Source organism: Theropithecus gelada, chromosome 8, assembly GCF_003255815.1.
Source record: "Theropithecus gelada isolate Dixy chromosome 8, Tgel_1.0, whole genome shotgun sequence".
Lineage (NCBI taxonomy): Eukaryota > Metazoa > Chordata > Mammalia > Primates > Cercopithecidae > Theropithecus > Theropithecus gelada.
The window spans coordinates 83,317,967-83,334,041 of record NC_037676.1 but is presented as its reverse complement, the minus strand read 5'-3'; the positions used below and the strand labels follow the sequence as shown (position 1 = coordinate 83,334,041).

The window sequence follows — 16,075 nt, the reverse complement described above, 5'->3', positions numbered from 1 at the left end:
GGCCTAGCTGACCCATAAGGAATACAGACCTCAGAGAAAAAGATGTAGCTGCGATTTCTACCAGACAATCAATAGCAGCTGATGTGAAACAAATTCTAAATACAGACACAGTCAATATCAAGACACAATATTAAAGCACACTCAATATAGTATCAAGAGAATATTACATATTTCATGTATTTAATGCCAATAACAATGGTTCAAAATTCAATAGCAGTAGGACACACTAATTATTAATAACTTTTTATGTAATTAAATCTTGGATCTCTTGAAATCAATATACAAATGAATGATGTAAATATTTTGATTGAAATGTCAGGCACCTAAGAAAACAATGACAACTTTGGGTTCTTCTAAAAGTCCCAACATGACTATTTTGCTACCTTCATATATGAAAAATATATGTATTTCTTATTAAAAACTGAAGTAAGTTTTACAACCTGTGATGTACCAGCTCTTTCAAATAATTATCTTTTCTTAGGAATTAATTTCTTAATCACACCGAAGAATGGCTGTAATGGAAGAGTTAGATAAGAAGTAAAGATAAAGGCAGGTAGAACACAGTTGGCAATATAGCAATCCCAGTCAAACCTCTGGATTAGAAGACGGTATATAACTATCACACACTTGCTTCCAAAACGTTACTCAGACTGGGAGTGTAGTCCATAGCATCTACCACAAGCACAAGAATTGATCCTGACACTTTTGGTTCTCTATCTAGGAGTTGTTTTGAAATACATTTGAGTTCCAATTTACTGATGACAAATCCTGATATGAAAAATCTGGAAATGAAAAACAATCCTCAGCATGTTACTTGGTGAAAAGAGAGCAGAGGAAAAGGACAGAGGCTTGAGATTGGCTCCTGCCTGCATTAGTGAATTTGTCTAAATCACTTAGCTTCTGAGCCTGGGTAAAATGAGGATGGTAATTACACTTGTCACCAGATAACGTGAATGTTGCCCTTCAAACTCCTCAGTGAAGCCTGCACTGTGTAACTGCAATGTCCTAGGATGGGGTTGCTCTTAGAACATTTTGTTCTAAGTGTATCCCAGCAAGTGTAGCTGCAAAACTGGGATGAAGACACAAAATGTATTTCCTTCCCACAAGAATGAAAGCCTTCCTAACTCCAAATTTAGGCACAGCCTGTAAAATATGTGACTAATACACATGGAAACCATTTGCATTATAAGATCTAAATTGTCCTCTTCTCCAGAGTTGTAGAAGCCAAGTCCAACACTGAGATCCCTACTTTTATTCAAGTTCCACCATTAGTCAACTAATGTCCAGGGTGTCTTCTTTAATATGTGAAATAGGGATACTTCTTTTTTAATTCAACGTAAGAGACCACTGTGAAATTTCAGTGAGGTAATGTATGTGAAATGTTATACTCCGTAAGCTCTTAAACACCTGAGTCTCATACCATGCTCTGAAGCAGGAAGCCAAGTCTGGTTCCTGGGTCCTGTTCCCTACTGCGCTTTTCCAAACTCTAGGCTGAGTCTAAACTTTGTTTCCTCCTGCATACACTTCCCTCTGCGACACACTAATATCCCTTACTCCATCACTGTCTTCCTTCCCCTCCCCTGATGAGAGCCTTCTTCCCAGCCAACTTTAAGCTCCCTTTAATGATATGTGTAACGAGTGTTCAATAGAGTGTATATGTGTATATTTAATACCATTTATGTTTTTTTCTTGCTACGTAATGCATCATAATTTTAGAAAATAGGGACTAGTCAGATTTAAAGCACCCGTTGGTTTAGAATCCCTGACTCAAAGTCAGATGTCCTGAGTTCTAGACTTGGCTTGTCTCCTTGTAAGTGCAAAAGTTTATTCCCAGTTCCAGGTTGCTAGTGTAAACTTGAAGTTTGGCCCAAACAAAACTCCCATCAGATTTATTTAGAGTGTTTATGCCAAATGGAATTCTAGAAGCCCACCCTTGCCCAGCGGCTGAGCCAGAACCACTATCACTGGGGGTAGACCTGGGCATTTGTTCTGCATTTTTTATAGCCCCTCGGGTGACTGTCAGACAAACCAACTGTTTCAGAAGCTCTGCTCCAGGCTCTAGACCACACGTTAAGTAGCAAGGGTGGGGGTCTGGACCCGCAGTATTGGCATCCTCTGAGAGCTTGTTAGAAAGGATCTCCCCCTCATTATCCCAGGCCTACTGAATCTGAATCTTGCATCTCAACACAATCCGTAGGACATTCTGTCACATTGAGGGTTTGAGAAGCACTGTTGTACCTTGGTATCATTAGATACCTACTGATACCTGGGCCCCACCCAGACATTGTCCTGTACTTGCTCTGGGATGCGTACGGGGCAAAGGGTTCTTACAAGCTCCCCAAGTTATTTTAATGCACAGCCACAATAGAAGATCATTGTCCCCCAAATCGCAACCCTTTACGGTTAAGCTGTAACCTGAGTTAAACTGGCTTTTGTGGGCTCCCCCGGGACCTTAAGGACCGCTTAAATGGTGCTGTTTAAGGGACAATGGGCTCCGGGGACAAGTTCAACCACAGAGCTTTGGGTTCATAAAACCCGGGGAGGGAGACTTCCTGCATCTTCCCGCGAGCAAGCCGGGCGCCGCACCAGTCCTCACCGGCTTGCACCCCCAGCCCTGCCCCGCCCGGCTCGCCCCCTCCCGCCCCGCGGCCCGCCCCTCCTCCCCCGTGACGTGCCGCAGCAGCCGGGATCATGCGCACTCGCGCCCCGCTCCCGGCGCTGCTGCTCCGCCTCGGCGCCTGTCATTCTCCGCGGCGCGGCGGCGAGTGCGCGCTGCGGTACACTACTGCTCGCTGGTCGGTCTGCGCGCCAGTGACCAGCCGACTGGGGGCGGGCTGGCGGCTCTGCCTGCGGCACCGCATCGGTTTTTCTCCTGCCGGGTCTCTAGTTGAGCCGGGATTCCCTTGGAGCCAGAGAGACGCACCAGGGGCTCCGAGCGCAGCGCTCCGGGGCTGGAGGCAGCTGCGGCGCTCGGGTCCGCGCGGCCGGGTGCAGTAGCCTCAGTCCCCGCCGCCGCCTTGCTTAGTCGTGTGCCCTGGCGAATGCCCGGCGCCCGGCACAGCTGAGCCAACGCGACTGGTGCAGAGCGGCGGCGCCTCGTCCTGCACTTGCCGCTGCCGCCGGGCTGTGCCGGGGCGGCGGCGCTGCGCGCCCGAGTTTGCAGAGGCTGCCTCCGAGCGCTGTCCCCCAAGAAGACTCCCTGCCTCCTGAGTCCCAGTAAGTTGACTGTAGTTTCTGAAGTTGGAGGGAGCCGTGGGAAGGAGAGGTTCGTTTTTATCTTCTTGTGGGAAGCCGAGGGTGGCACCTCTTGTTAGCAGAGTTCCAGCTTGAGGAGGGAGTTCAGGGTGCCAAGAAGGGGACCAGGCAGCTGGAAGGTCTGGAGTCCAGGGCTGGCTGACCCCAGCATCTCATGAATGTGCCAGTTGGAAATATGCTGGGAGAGGACAGGTGCTCCTAGGGCATTTCGACTGCTGCGTGCTAATTATTCATTCCAAGCTCCTTGACTCTGTGTGTACGTTGGGGTGAAGGGGCTGGGCAGGGTCTTGTCACCTCCATCCTAAGTCCTCTGGGGAGTGTGGCCAGCACTGCGATGGATCTTTGGGCGAGCCATTCCTTTCAGGCCTGCAGGCTTCCCGCGCATCCCGCTTTACTCTTCCCCTGGGCAGAAGTTGCCAACCTTTTCATAATTGGAGCCTAGTCCTTTAGGGAAAAAAACAACTTATATGTCGACCCGGTGTTTTATGCCCTAAGGCAAATTAAACAAGCATGTGATTTCATACACTTTAAGAATGTAGGCAAATCTCAAGAAATAGCATTCAAATAATGACACTTGGGTTTCACCCTGATTGTCCTGCACCTCTTATGTAAGCCTCCCGGCTGGATAACTTTGTCTCTGCAGTGGCTGCAGCTGTGGCTCTCCAGTCCATTTGTTTAAGGTCCAGCTTGAACAGTATTTAATGAAAATGCTGACATGATATAGCGGCCTGAAGTCTGAAACAGAGTGCACTCTTCAAATTGGAGTGTCTTCTCCTAATAGGGAGCATGGGAGGAACAACCCAGTATATTTTTCAAGGCAGCTCCAGGAATTAGACCCATAAATCATGTTTTAAAATAGCATGCATTGTGCAGAGAGCATGCAGAGGACCGCTTTTTGAACACATCCCCTTTGTTTTAGAAAAAGTGGAAATTGTTCATGCCAGACAATTGTTGAGTCTAAAAGTTAAGTGTACTGATGGGCCTAATTATCTTAATAAACAAAGAGCATGATTTATAGGTAGCTGCAGTGCCCTACTTTGAAGGATAGAAATCTTTAACCGTTCTTTCTCAGCTGTCCCTGAGAGACTCCTTTTAAGCAGAGCTATGGATTATCATCATTGATGCTTAATACCTGATTTGATTAAACTTGTAAAAGGAATAGTACTTTGAAATACCATGCAGTATTGCTGTGTGACTGTTACACAGCGAATATTATAAATAAGAGGAATATTTGAAGTATTGGGTATAGATGTCATTAGTTTAACAAAATAGATCATATTAAGACTTCCCTGCTAAATATATATACACATACATATATGTTTAATTTGGACTTGAAATTATGGTTTAAACCAAAGCTCAGGGGTATGTTTTAATGTAAGATTTATTTACATAATCTTTGAAGAGAGAAGTGCATTTATTTATGGTATTTCAGCATACAGAACAAGACAAACTAGTTATAGGCACCTTATTTAAAATGTAGAGGGGTTTTTTTTAGGAATACTAAGAAAATACACAAAATGTTATTTCAGAAGTTGAAAAGTTAGTCACATCAACACATTGCAGTTTGTGGGAGCATCCAGTGCTTATCTCTAGAAGAGATTACATCCAAGCATGGCATCTCAAACAGATTGACCCAGTAAGCACTATTGCATCCTGGTTAGCAGGACAGGCTATGGAGCCGGGCTGCCAGCTGTGGTACCATCTGTTTGAATCTAGGCAAGTTACCCAAAGTCTGTACCTCAGTGTCTTCATCTGTACAATGGGGATGACAGCAGTAGTACCTACCCCACTAAACAGTAGTGAGGATTAAATGAGTTCATAGACATAAAGCTGTTGGGCCAGTATCTGGCATATTAAGCTTGTTCTCGGAAAAGTTTTCATTGTTATGAAAGGAAATGCATCTTGGGATACTATGGACATTGAATTGCTGCTATGGACATTGCATTGCTGCTGATGAATGTTAACAGAAGCAGTTCATGTGTGTAATAGGAGAGAGAAGGTATAAACATTTATTGTGCACTGTCTAGCGATACAGACACCTACTGGTATTTAACAATGTCTTGCTCAGTTCTTCACCACAGTCCTTTGAGGTAAGTGTCTTCATCTCTACTTTAGAGATGAGAAAATGGAAGCTCAGTGAGATCAAATAGTAGAAATTGGAGCTGGCATTTTAACCCATGTCTGTCTGTGTTGAAACTATGTTCTTTTTGACCCTGCTGCTTCAACTTGCAAATGAAGTAGGTGCATTATTATCCTCAATTTATACATGAAGAAATCTAAGCTTAAGGATGTATGCAAAGTGCAGCACCCACAACAGAAATGATCATAATTATTGTTAAATAACTTGCCCATGCTTCCAAACCTCCTAGTGTGTGGTAGAAGTGCCAGGTCTTTCAATTTGAAGTAGATTCTGTTGCTTTATTATTTTTCTATTCATGCATTCAGAGAGTCAAAAAAGAAAAATTGGTGTGATGTTAGAGTTTACACTGGAGGGTGTTGTTCTCTGTTTGGTTTCCTGCCTGCACGTGTAGCTGCAGCAATCTACACAGTCAAGGAAACCAGCACAGCAGCAGTAATCAATCCACAAACGACATCATCCTTTGATATGAGTTCAGTCCCAGCTGGAGAACTCCCTTGGGCAGAGAGAGGCCTTGCGCTTTGCCTCATATTAAACTGCATGTTCAGAAATAGAAATAATTTATACTTACCATTAAATAAGCATGCTTCCTTCAAGTCTTAGTACCCCATGTCATGGGAAGCAGATTCCAGGGTGCTGTGTGAGCAGTACTTCCTTTAAGGTTTCCATAGCTTGTTAGACTTCTCACCTGGGTTCCAGAGGTTGGGAATGATTGAGAGGCGATGGTATTTTTGTGGCTGTCTTAGGTTATCACCCAAATACTAGATAGTGTTCTCGCCTTTTGTAAGTCTTGTTTCTAGAGATTAAAATCTAATTGCTGTACAGGGCACATAGACTACAGACTACTCACAGTCTGATTTAATTTAAATCGCAGACTGATTTAATGTTTAATGAAACCTCTTAGTTAATGTATGCTGACACTGAATGGTGCTTCAATACAAATGCTCAAAGTTGGCTTAAAAAAAAAAATCAAAACTCTCCGAGGGTTCTACTCTTCCTATAGGCTGCCTTCATGTGCCTGGGGACACAATACCATAGTTGCAAAGTGCCCAAAAGAGCCCCTGCGATCGACTGAGTCGTCTCACATCTCTCTAAATTATCTTCTGTTTCAACTTTAACCCTCCTTTTCAGAGAACAGATATTCCCTTTTGCTCAATTAATAGTAAATTTCAAGTGTTCCTCTGCTCTGGGTTATTCTATAGTAAAAGTCTCCCCTGATCACTTTTAGGACTTGAATGAGGTTCATGATTTATTATTAACTAACTCCTCAGAATATACATATAGTTGTTTCATTTCCCATCTGTGTTATCTGTTATCTATTTAGTGGCTTATCTGTGTCACTTTTAAATCTCTGAATAATTTTCTTCTGACATCCATCAGAAGATACGTGTAAAAGAAATGCAAACTAATTTTAATATGGATATAAATGAATGAAGATCATTGACAGTCATATGTACTGTTTTGAATTTTCTTCGCTTTGGGCTTGAGGAGTTGGGAACTGATAGTTCCAGAGCTCCTGCCTCATGCATTGTGAGAGGCGTGTTGGGAGGTTATACAAGTTATACACACAAGCAGTTCACATGCAGCCCTGCAGACAGCCCGTGAGGGCTCGCTCATTGCTGAATTCAAGGCAAAGGGTAAGTATGAGGGGAAGATAGCTCTGTGCATGATTTACGCGACCACATTTCTAGTCCTTACTGGTTATCTTTCTGGATAAGAATTGGAATAAATAGCTTACAGGGAGCATTTACTGTGTGTTGGCTGCCATGTTAAGAACTTCCCTTCATCCTCACTATGACCTTGTGTGGTGGTACTTTATTATCCTCTTTTGCGGAAGTGACAACTGAGGACTAGAAAAGTCAGGGCACTTGTCCAAGGTCACTCTAGTGAGCTTCAGAGTAAAGAGTGGAGCCCAGAACTGTGCAAGGAGCCCAGTGATACTTACAGAACATTCTGCTGCCTCTGATTTTTGAGTCTTTGTGATAGCTAAACTCCGTTGCATGGATTTATATATTACATAATATAGATGGACTATATTATGCTTTTCGAAAGAATCCTATATTATCTTGCTTGGTCCCCAGGTGAAGGAATGGTGGGAAGACACATGCCTACCTTCTTGTCCACTGCCAGCAGCAGGAATTGATGGCACAGGAAGTATCATCTCCATTATCTTTGTAGAAGAAGAGCTTAAGCTTAGTTCATGCAATGAGCTCAAAAAAGAAAACCACATGTCCGCTTTGCGAAATAGGAAGCATAAAACCTTCAACTGATAGTAGAGCACAGTGGGGAGGCATGTTAACTTTATCTGTGTTTAGTGTCACATACTTGCATCATTCTCATTAAAAAAAGGAGAAGTGTGGAGACCTGAGATTTTCTTGGGTGATTAAAAAAAAAATAAGTTTATTTAAATCTAAAGAAGTGTCAGCAGTGAACTATCATGGGAGAACCACATTACTACAGCAGTGTCATCTGTCATCCCATGAGACTATGGTTTTTAAAGGAAATGAACACTTACGTCTAACCAGTAACGCTTAAACATGTTATCTTACAGTAAGAACATTGCATCAAATCTTCCATGTCTGTATCATAGCCTTTCTCACTGCAGTCAAAATGGAGAGTAAAAGGACAATTTTAAAACCGTCTTGTAATATTTTCAAAACCCTTCTCCTGAGCCCTACCCCCTCTATGTTTTCTCGATTTCATACTGGCGCCAATATTTGTTCCATAAGTTAATTCATATCCTCCCCTGGAGTGTGAATTATAAAGGAACTATTATGATTATAATATTTTGGCATATCCTGTTGATCTCTCATTCGTCCCCATCCTTGACGTTATAGGACTGTGTGATTTTTTTTAACCTGAGAAGTGATTAAAAACGTTTTAAAAATTTAGTCTCCTAAATGTAGACTGTTTATTGCAGAGGACAGGGAAATTGGCCTGACTGGGGGCATTTGCCAAAAATACAGAGCTCTTGAAATCCTGTGAACTTCATGGAGTAAGCAAGTAGAAAAAAAAAAAAAAATACGGAAGAAGAAGAAGTAGTTTTAAAATTGGTCTCTAGGCTGGGCGCGGCGACTCATGCCTGTAATCTCAGCACTTTGGGAGGCTGAGGAGGGTGGATCACTTGAGGTCAGGAGTTTGAGACCAGCCTGGCCAACATGATGAAACCCAGTCTCTACTAAAAATACAAAAATTAGCTGGGCATGGTGGCGTGCACCTGCAATCCAAGCTACTCGGAAGGCTGAGGCAGGAGAATCACCTGAACCCGGGAGGCAGAGGTTGAAGTGAGCCGAGAAGATCATGCCACTGCACTCCAGCCTGGACAACAGAGCAAGACTTTGTCTCAGAATAAATAAATAAAAATAAAATCGGTCGCTAGCAGCTTTGTACTTCCCTCTCCCATTTCATAGATGTCCAGCTGACCCAATCCGTAGGTACCATATCATGTATTCATTTGCAAGTAATCAGGTTCTCTTGATTTTCTAAAAGTCCCAAAAAGTGTGACTAAATCAGCATTAGTGTCATCTGCCATCTTCGTGTTGAGAGAGCCCCAGGGTTGCATATGTAAGTTTTTATGTGAATTTATGCTCTGAGGAATGAAGGGTGATCAGGTAAGTCCTCAGGCATCTCGTCTCACTGTATTTGTGACTCCATCATTACTATTAAAGTTGCTTCCTCCCACACCATCCTTTCACCCCAAACCACACCCATTCCTTCATCATGCACATTGTAGTGGAACATGACGAAATTCTTGGGAAACTGAAGTGTTGAGGCAGCTCATGTTCTAAGTCAGAGGAAAAAATACATAACACAATAATTTTTTCTTTTCATTAGAAAAAAAAAAAAAAAAAGCCAGTCCCTAACATAGCTATACACAAGAACACCATACCTTCTGCATTCAGTAGTTGGGAATTGCAATCAGAGTGGCCTTATTAATTTTTCCCCGGCAGCTTCTAAGGAGGGCTGTGATGAGCCTCTAATTGACATGTAATCAATCACTAGCAGCTTGTCTGTGTTTTCAGTCAAATTTAGTGGGGGTGATATTTATTCATTTATACAATCACCAGATATATATTAATATGACACCAGGCATGTTGTTAGGTGATAAGACCTCAAATACTAGAAAATTCCTCTCTCTGCCCTCAAGCATCTCAGATTCCTGAGGGAAGGAGACACTGAGCAGCAGTTGGAACCAGCGCTTAAAGGACGCTGGGCTCTGTCAGGGGTGCCTGACTCCAAGGGGATGACTTTCCTGACAGCTGGGCTTGATCGAGTCTGGAAGAGCCAGTAGGAGGGTACCAGGAGGCTGAGGGTGGGAGTGGGCAGAGAGAAATTATTCTGAGAGAGGGAACAGGGAATATGGTGCAACAAAGGTACCGGAGAGGCGGTTTGTGGAACAGCTGGTCATTCCATGTGGCTGGTGCACATTGAGGGTGGAGAATGAGACTGGAGATGGAGAGCGGAGGCTGGAGCCACTTTTGGAGGGTCTTGTGGGCCATATTTAGTCTTGTAGATGAATTTGAGTACTTTTATAGAATGATCACTCTGGGTGTATTACACAGAATGGATGGGGTAAGGGACAGATAAGGTAAGCTGTGCAAAAAAAAGCTTTTGAATACTGGTGTGGATTTAAGGTCTAAACTCCCACTGATAAGCGTGGGGACATTAAGGGGAGAAGCAAGGAGGGGATGGTGAATTTAAGGATGACTCCCAGGTGTCTGGCTTGGGTAATTGAATCAACAAGGGTGCCATTGGAGATGTTAGTGAATGCAGAGGATGGAGCAGTTTGCAGGAGAAGATGACAAGTTGTGGATTTATGCACCACGAAGCACCAGAGGGACATCCAGGACCTGAGATGCAATTGGCAGTTGTACAGCCTGTGGTTCTGGAATTCAAAACGGAGGCTGAACTGGAAATGTACGTTTGCAAGTCTTCTGTGTATGTGAAATTGTTGTTGAGATTGTGATCTGCCTGTGAGAATGTGTGGACTGAAAAAAAAAAAAGACGAAGGCCAAGGTGGCTGTCAGAAGAAAAAGAGATGGCATAGTAAGATTAAGCGAGAGAAGTTTTTGACAAGTGCTTGGACACAAAGTGGTAGAAGCCAGAGGCAAAGCAGAATGAGGTGCTTGATTGAATGGGAGCCGAGTGACAAAAGAAATGAAATTGAAATAAAAAGAGAGCAAAGGGACAGGTCTGACTGTTAACTTGCTTCCATGTACACAGATAATGGTGGCTTTTTCTCCTAAGAGTTTCCAGTTCTGGTCAATAAATATTAAGACCTACTATGTGGAAGGTGGGTGGGAAAGGGGATGGGGGAGGAAATAAAATAACAAAGCATGAATTTGGATCTCAAGAAGCGTATGGAATTTTCATTTCTTATTTTTTTCTGGATCTCAAGAAGCTTATAGAATTGTCATTTCTTATTTTTCTTTTCCATTTGTTTTTCTCCCTCATTGACAGCAGAACACAGGCTTCTTGGGAGAATGGGAAGAATGAAAGAATTACTTTGTTGGTGCATGAAGTGCCTCCGTTCCCCATAGCAGGCATATCTCATTTTATCCACAAAATAAACACACTGAAAGAGAAGGTGATAAATGACCCATTATTTGACAGATTCGAAAAACTAAGCTTTTATCATGGCCATAATGTTATTAGAGGGTTTGGACCTTTGAACCAATGCTTATATAATTATTAATGGGACTTTCGGCTCACTGGATTATTTGATGTATGCTGAGTAAAATATCCTGTAATTTTCACTTGTCTTCTAAAAACAGGACACATTATATTATAGACTAACTGGAGTATTTGGGGATGATGGAAATAATTACCATATATTTTAGTTAAATATTATGCCTTTCAGTCCTCAAACATTTGTCCTTTAATTTTGACCTAAAGGCAGAATCACTCCCATTGTACAGATGAGGAAACTGAGATACAGGGTTCAGTTGGGTCGTGGAGATAACACAGCTAGTAAGTGGTACAGCTTCTAGGATCCAAAATGAGGTGTCTTGGGTTCATACCACTCCATCATGTTGCTGTATCTTTGTGAGTAGCTACTAAAGAAGAATTAGGGGGTGTTATATTTAAGAGATTTTCTTTATTAGTCTGCTCAAAGCACCAACAGTAGAAACTGTTTCAGCTACAATTTCTATATTTGATGGGCCACAGGTTATTTATGCAAATATATGTGATTAAGTTAGATTGGGGAAAAAAATCTTTTTTTTTTCACAAAATAAAAATCTTTTACATTCATTATCTCAAGAGCACTAAAAAAGAATCTGAGTATAAATATAAGGATTCAGTATTTTAACTTATACAATTATTGTGGTTAAACTTATTTGTGATACAATGGAATTTATTTTTCAGCAATTGCAATGTCTGTTGTCTGTAAGAAGCGTTCTGTGTGTACACGTACCTGTGTGTGCATGTATAGAAAATAAAATTTAGCCTAATTAATTTTAAACTATTGGTTTTCCTTTTGTAATATTTTTGAATTCTCCAGATACATTAAATGATATTGCTTGCTTTGTCTTGCCAAAGCAGCTATTATGTTATTCATTTAATGCCAAAGTGTTAAATCATTTGTCTTCTGTAATGATGCAGAAGACATGATGCAGGATGAGTCAAAGAGATTTAGTTTAATGTTACAACTTGTATTTTGGCTCCTGATAGTCTAAATTTTTTATTTACCTCATTTTGCTACTATTGAAGCAGATATTAGCTCTTAATATACGGTAATATTAGAATCATGAAAAGTATATAGGATGTTATGGCTGTTGGAAAAAGTTTATGGTGCTGCATTTTTTTCTTTCACAAAAAATATCTAGGAGGCTTACTGAATTGCAATTTCCAGATGAAAGCAATTTCTAGCAAGTAGCAAAATGCTGGTGCTAATGCTTATCCCTAAATCTCAATTTCAAGCTTCATGGTGCCTATTTTACATTTTAGCTTCGGTAGGAAAAGTTGAATCCAAAGGGGGCTTATGCCTTTGTGACATTTGGTGGATTGCTCTTTTGTTATTGGTGCTGATTTTTTAAATAACAATACATTTATAAATTTTAAAAAGTTTTAAGAAACGTTAGGCAGCTATCTTAGTTCTGAATTATGACTACACATGGTGTATTGTAGTAGCCTTAGTCCAATGTAGTTGAAAAATTACAATATAGGCATGTGAAAATTTAAATAACAATACAAAGTAATATGGTATTTTATATTTGATTTTTATTGTTCTTTATAGTAATATGTGAGGAAACTCAAATGAGGTAAAATGAAGATTAATTTGGTCATTTCATGCCTCATGTGTCCCAATTTCATCCAAATGCAAATATCATAATCCAGGGCATAGAGTTAGTGTTCTGTTCAGGTGATTTGACACTACTGTATTTATTACTCACTACCAAGATGAACAATTGAACTGCATTTCCTACTCATCTTTCTATGAGTATATATTTTAATATTATGTACTAAGAGTTTTCATTTTCTAAAAAGAGTAATTAAATTTTCTTTACCTCATTTTTCTTATTCTTATCAAATTTTATTCAGACATTTTTATGTTAGTATATACCTGACATGATAGAACATGTCTAAATTAGTAATCTAATTTGAATACCATAATTATGTGTACAGTTAGAGCTTGATTGAATGGAGTGCTTTTGCACATCGTGTATGTTCTTTCTCTTAGTGGATTTAGGAATTATGTGCTTAATATTAAAAAGTCCTAAACCTGTTTATGTTTACTAGTAGGCGCACAGAGCAAAATATAAATATTTTTACCAATAGAATTGGAAAAGATATGCTTCCTTTTTAAGTGTTAGGAATTAGCACGTAACTGTCTGTGGTAGTTTTCTCTTACATGAACAGATTGATAGGAAATATAGAAATGGCTGAAAACTAGAATGGTGTCATTGTATTGCCTAAATTGTTGGTGTTGAGGTTAGAAGTCCATTCTTTTGTTTTGCTAAATAAGAAATAAAGGTGCTTTAAAATATTGATCATAAATCCTAATAAATATATGTACATATTTAGTGTTAGGAATATTTTTCTTTTGTTTTAATATGTAGTGGTCACTTTGCCCAAAATGTCCATCTTGAACTTTAGTATGAAATGCTCAGTATGTCCAAGGTAGAATTGAAACCAAAACATTTGGAGTCTTATTAAAAGGATACAATATGGATAACAACTTTTTAGTCCTTGGGCTGAGATATTTGGAAGAGGATTGCTAAATACTGTGGTCATTGAGAAAAATAAAATAAAACACTGATGTACTAAACTTACACTTAATTTAATGGTTTCTGCTACCACCATTCTTACTTAACCTTTCCAACTGGCTGAGTTATTTGCTAATAGTGGCATGTCACAATCTGAATTATGGATCTTTCCTTTTAATAAATATTCAATAGCATTTTCAAAATTGTTCTCCTAGATACAATTCATAATAAACAGCGCAGTGCTGGCAACCAGCATGCTTCTTTCAGACTGTTTTATAGCCACAGGCTGTTTGGCATTTGGACACTTCTCTTAGTGTTTCCACGGCTCCACATTTCCTGAAAACTGTCAGCCTTATATTAGAATTAGCCTTGTGCATCTCCACAGTTACATGGAGAATGAAAAGAATTTCTCTCCTTTTCTCTCCCTGTAATACGCCAAGACCTGTGGTCAGAGAATCATTATTTACTAGTCATATGCTTTTTCTTTCTTGATGTTCTCATTAGTTTCAGAAGTCATAGCATGAAAGGCATTGTTGAAATGTCCGCATCGGTTTGGTTTGATCCATCTTAAACTTTTTCTCTCTAGAGCTGTGGTTCTTAACCCCCGAAGAGGACATTTGGCAATGTCTGAAGACATTTTTGGTTGGCACAGTTGGGGACGGGGATGCTACTGGCATCTGGTGGGTAGAGGCCAGGGATGCTGCTATACATTCCACACTGCACAGAATAGGCCTCCCCAGGGAAGAATTTTCTACCCTGAAATGTGTATAGTGCTAAGCTTGAGAAACCCTGATTTAGAAGGTAGGGAATGTCTGTTTAATTTGTGTTATATTTTTTACGCAAACAAAAAGTGACAGATGGTTCTGGTTAAGAAATCATTGCATTTAATGTAATCATTTATTGAACACCTAGTAGGCTCTGAGAAAGCAGTGAAGACTATGACATGGTTCTTGCCCTGGGGTATACCCTCTGTTTGTCAAAATGATTAGTAAATAAAATCAAACTGGTCGATGTGACGTATGCTGTGATTAGAGGTATGCATGGCATGTTAAGATAAAAATAATTTAGATTTCATTTGCTAAATATAAGAGAATATCTGGAAGGGATTGTCCTCTGACTAAATGTAATATCAGTCATTTGTGGGTAAAGAATTTCTAGTTTTTCCTTGATAATTAGGAATAAGTTTCATTTATTGTCTTTTTAAATTTCAACTTGTATTACTGTGAAATGTCAGGAAAGAAGGGAAGGCGTTGACATAAAAAGTGTTACTTCAGGAATTTGGGAAATTAGTTTTTCATCATCTTCATCGAGTTCTAGTTTACATGCCATAAAAGTCTCCAATTTCAACTGAACAATTCACTGATTTTTAGTAAACGTACAGAGCTAGGGAACTGTCACCACAATTCAGCTTTAGGACTTTTCTATCACCCCAAAAAGCTCCCTTGTGCCTGCGTGCAGTTAATTCTCATTCCCCCTGCCAGCCCCAGGAAGCCACCAATCTTTCTATCACTTGGTTTCTTTTCTGTCTCACTTTCTGTCTTTATATATTTGCCTTTTAGCAAATCTCTGGACATTTCATTTGAGATATCAATATTTACCAATAAAAATGTAGTTTCTATCTTCTTTTCCAAGATCAGCATCACCTTGTATTTTTTATATTGCCTATACCATACACATTGCAGGTTCGGAGACTCTTAGTTATCGGAACTCTCAGACTAATAAAGTGAAACATGCAGCAAAGAAGAAAAGCACGTGTGTAAGAGTGGAAGGTGTGCCTGTTTTTCAGCTTTGTCCCTGTGTCAATGGTGGTCACCCCCTCTACTACTTTTGTAACTCTATCTACAAAAATAATGTTATAGAAATCATTGAAAAGCTGAAGTCAGATAAATATCCGCAAGATGTGGGGAAACTACAAAAGGATTAAATCTGGAGAACACGCCTGTTTGGGAGCTGTATTCTGGTCAACCATTTCTTAGCCAAACCCTTTGGGGCCAAATATCTTTCAGAATTCAGCTTTTAGAAAGGTAATACAGTACATACATTGTCTACTAATGTAATACCCCCATAGGATCCAGGCAACACACAGTAATTTTTGTAGCAAGGTGGATGAATATTCACATTTAGTTAGACAGAGAAAAACTAACCACATGTCAGCTTAGGTCAGTTTGGGGAGCAAATTCATTTCGTAGCAAAATACAAAGAAACTCTGTTTTTAGAAATTTTTGCATTTCAAAATTGTGGGTAAAGGTTTGTGAGACTGCCTCAGTGTGTCCCAGGATATTGCATTTCAAACTATTGCATTTCATCTTCTTTCTAGCTTCCCACCCTCCAATCCCCTCTGCCATATACACACTTCATTTAACTTAGCCATGGATGTATTTGTCTTTCTTTTTCACGTTAACTTCCTATCAGACTTGACAAAATGCCAAATTAGCTGTTCACTTTTGGTGGACGAAGGCCAGGTACAGATGTGTTA

At 40.3% G+C, this 16,075-nt stretch overlaps 1 protein-coding gene across 1 annotated transcript in view; it reads left to right on the top strand.

The window, feature by feature from the left end:
• The first annotated feature begins 2,743 nt into the window (after positions 1–2,743).
• Positions 2,744–16,075, top strand: part of PAG1 (phosphoprotein membrane anchor with glycosphingolipid microdomains 1) — a 141,171-nt gene continuing 127,839 nt past the window's right edge. The window contains exon 1 of the mRNA XM_025394579.1: positions 2,744–3,216. The gene's annotated coding sequence lies outside the window, so the exon portion shown is untranslated. The remainder of the gene's footprint in view (positions 3,217–16,075) is intronic.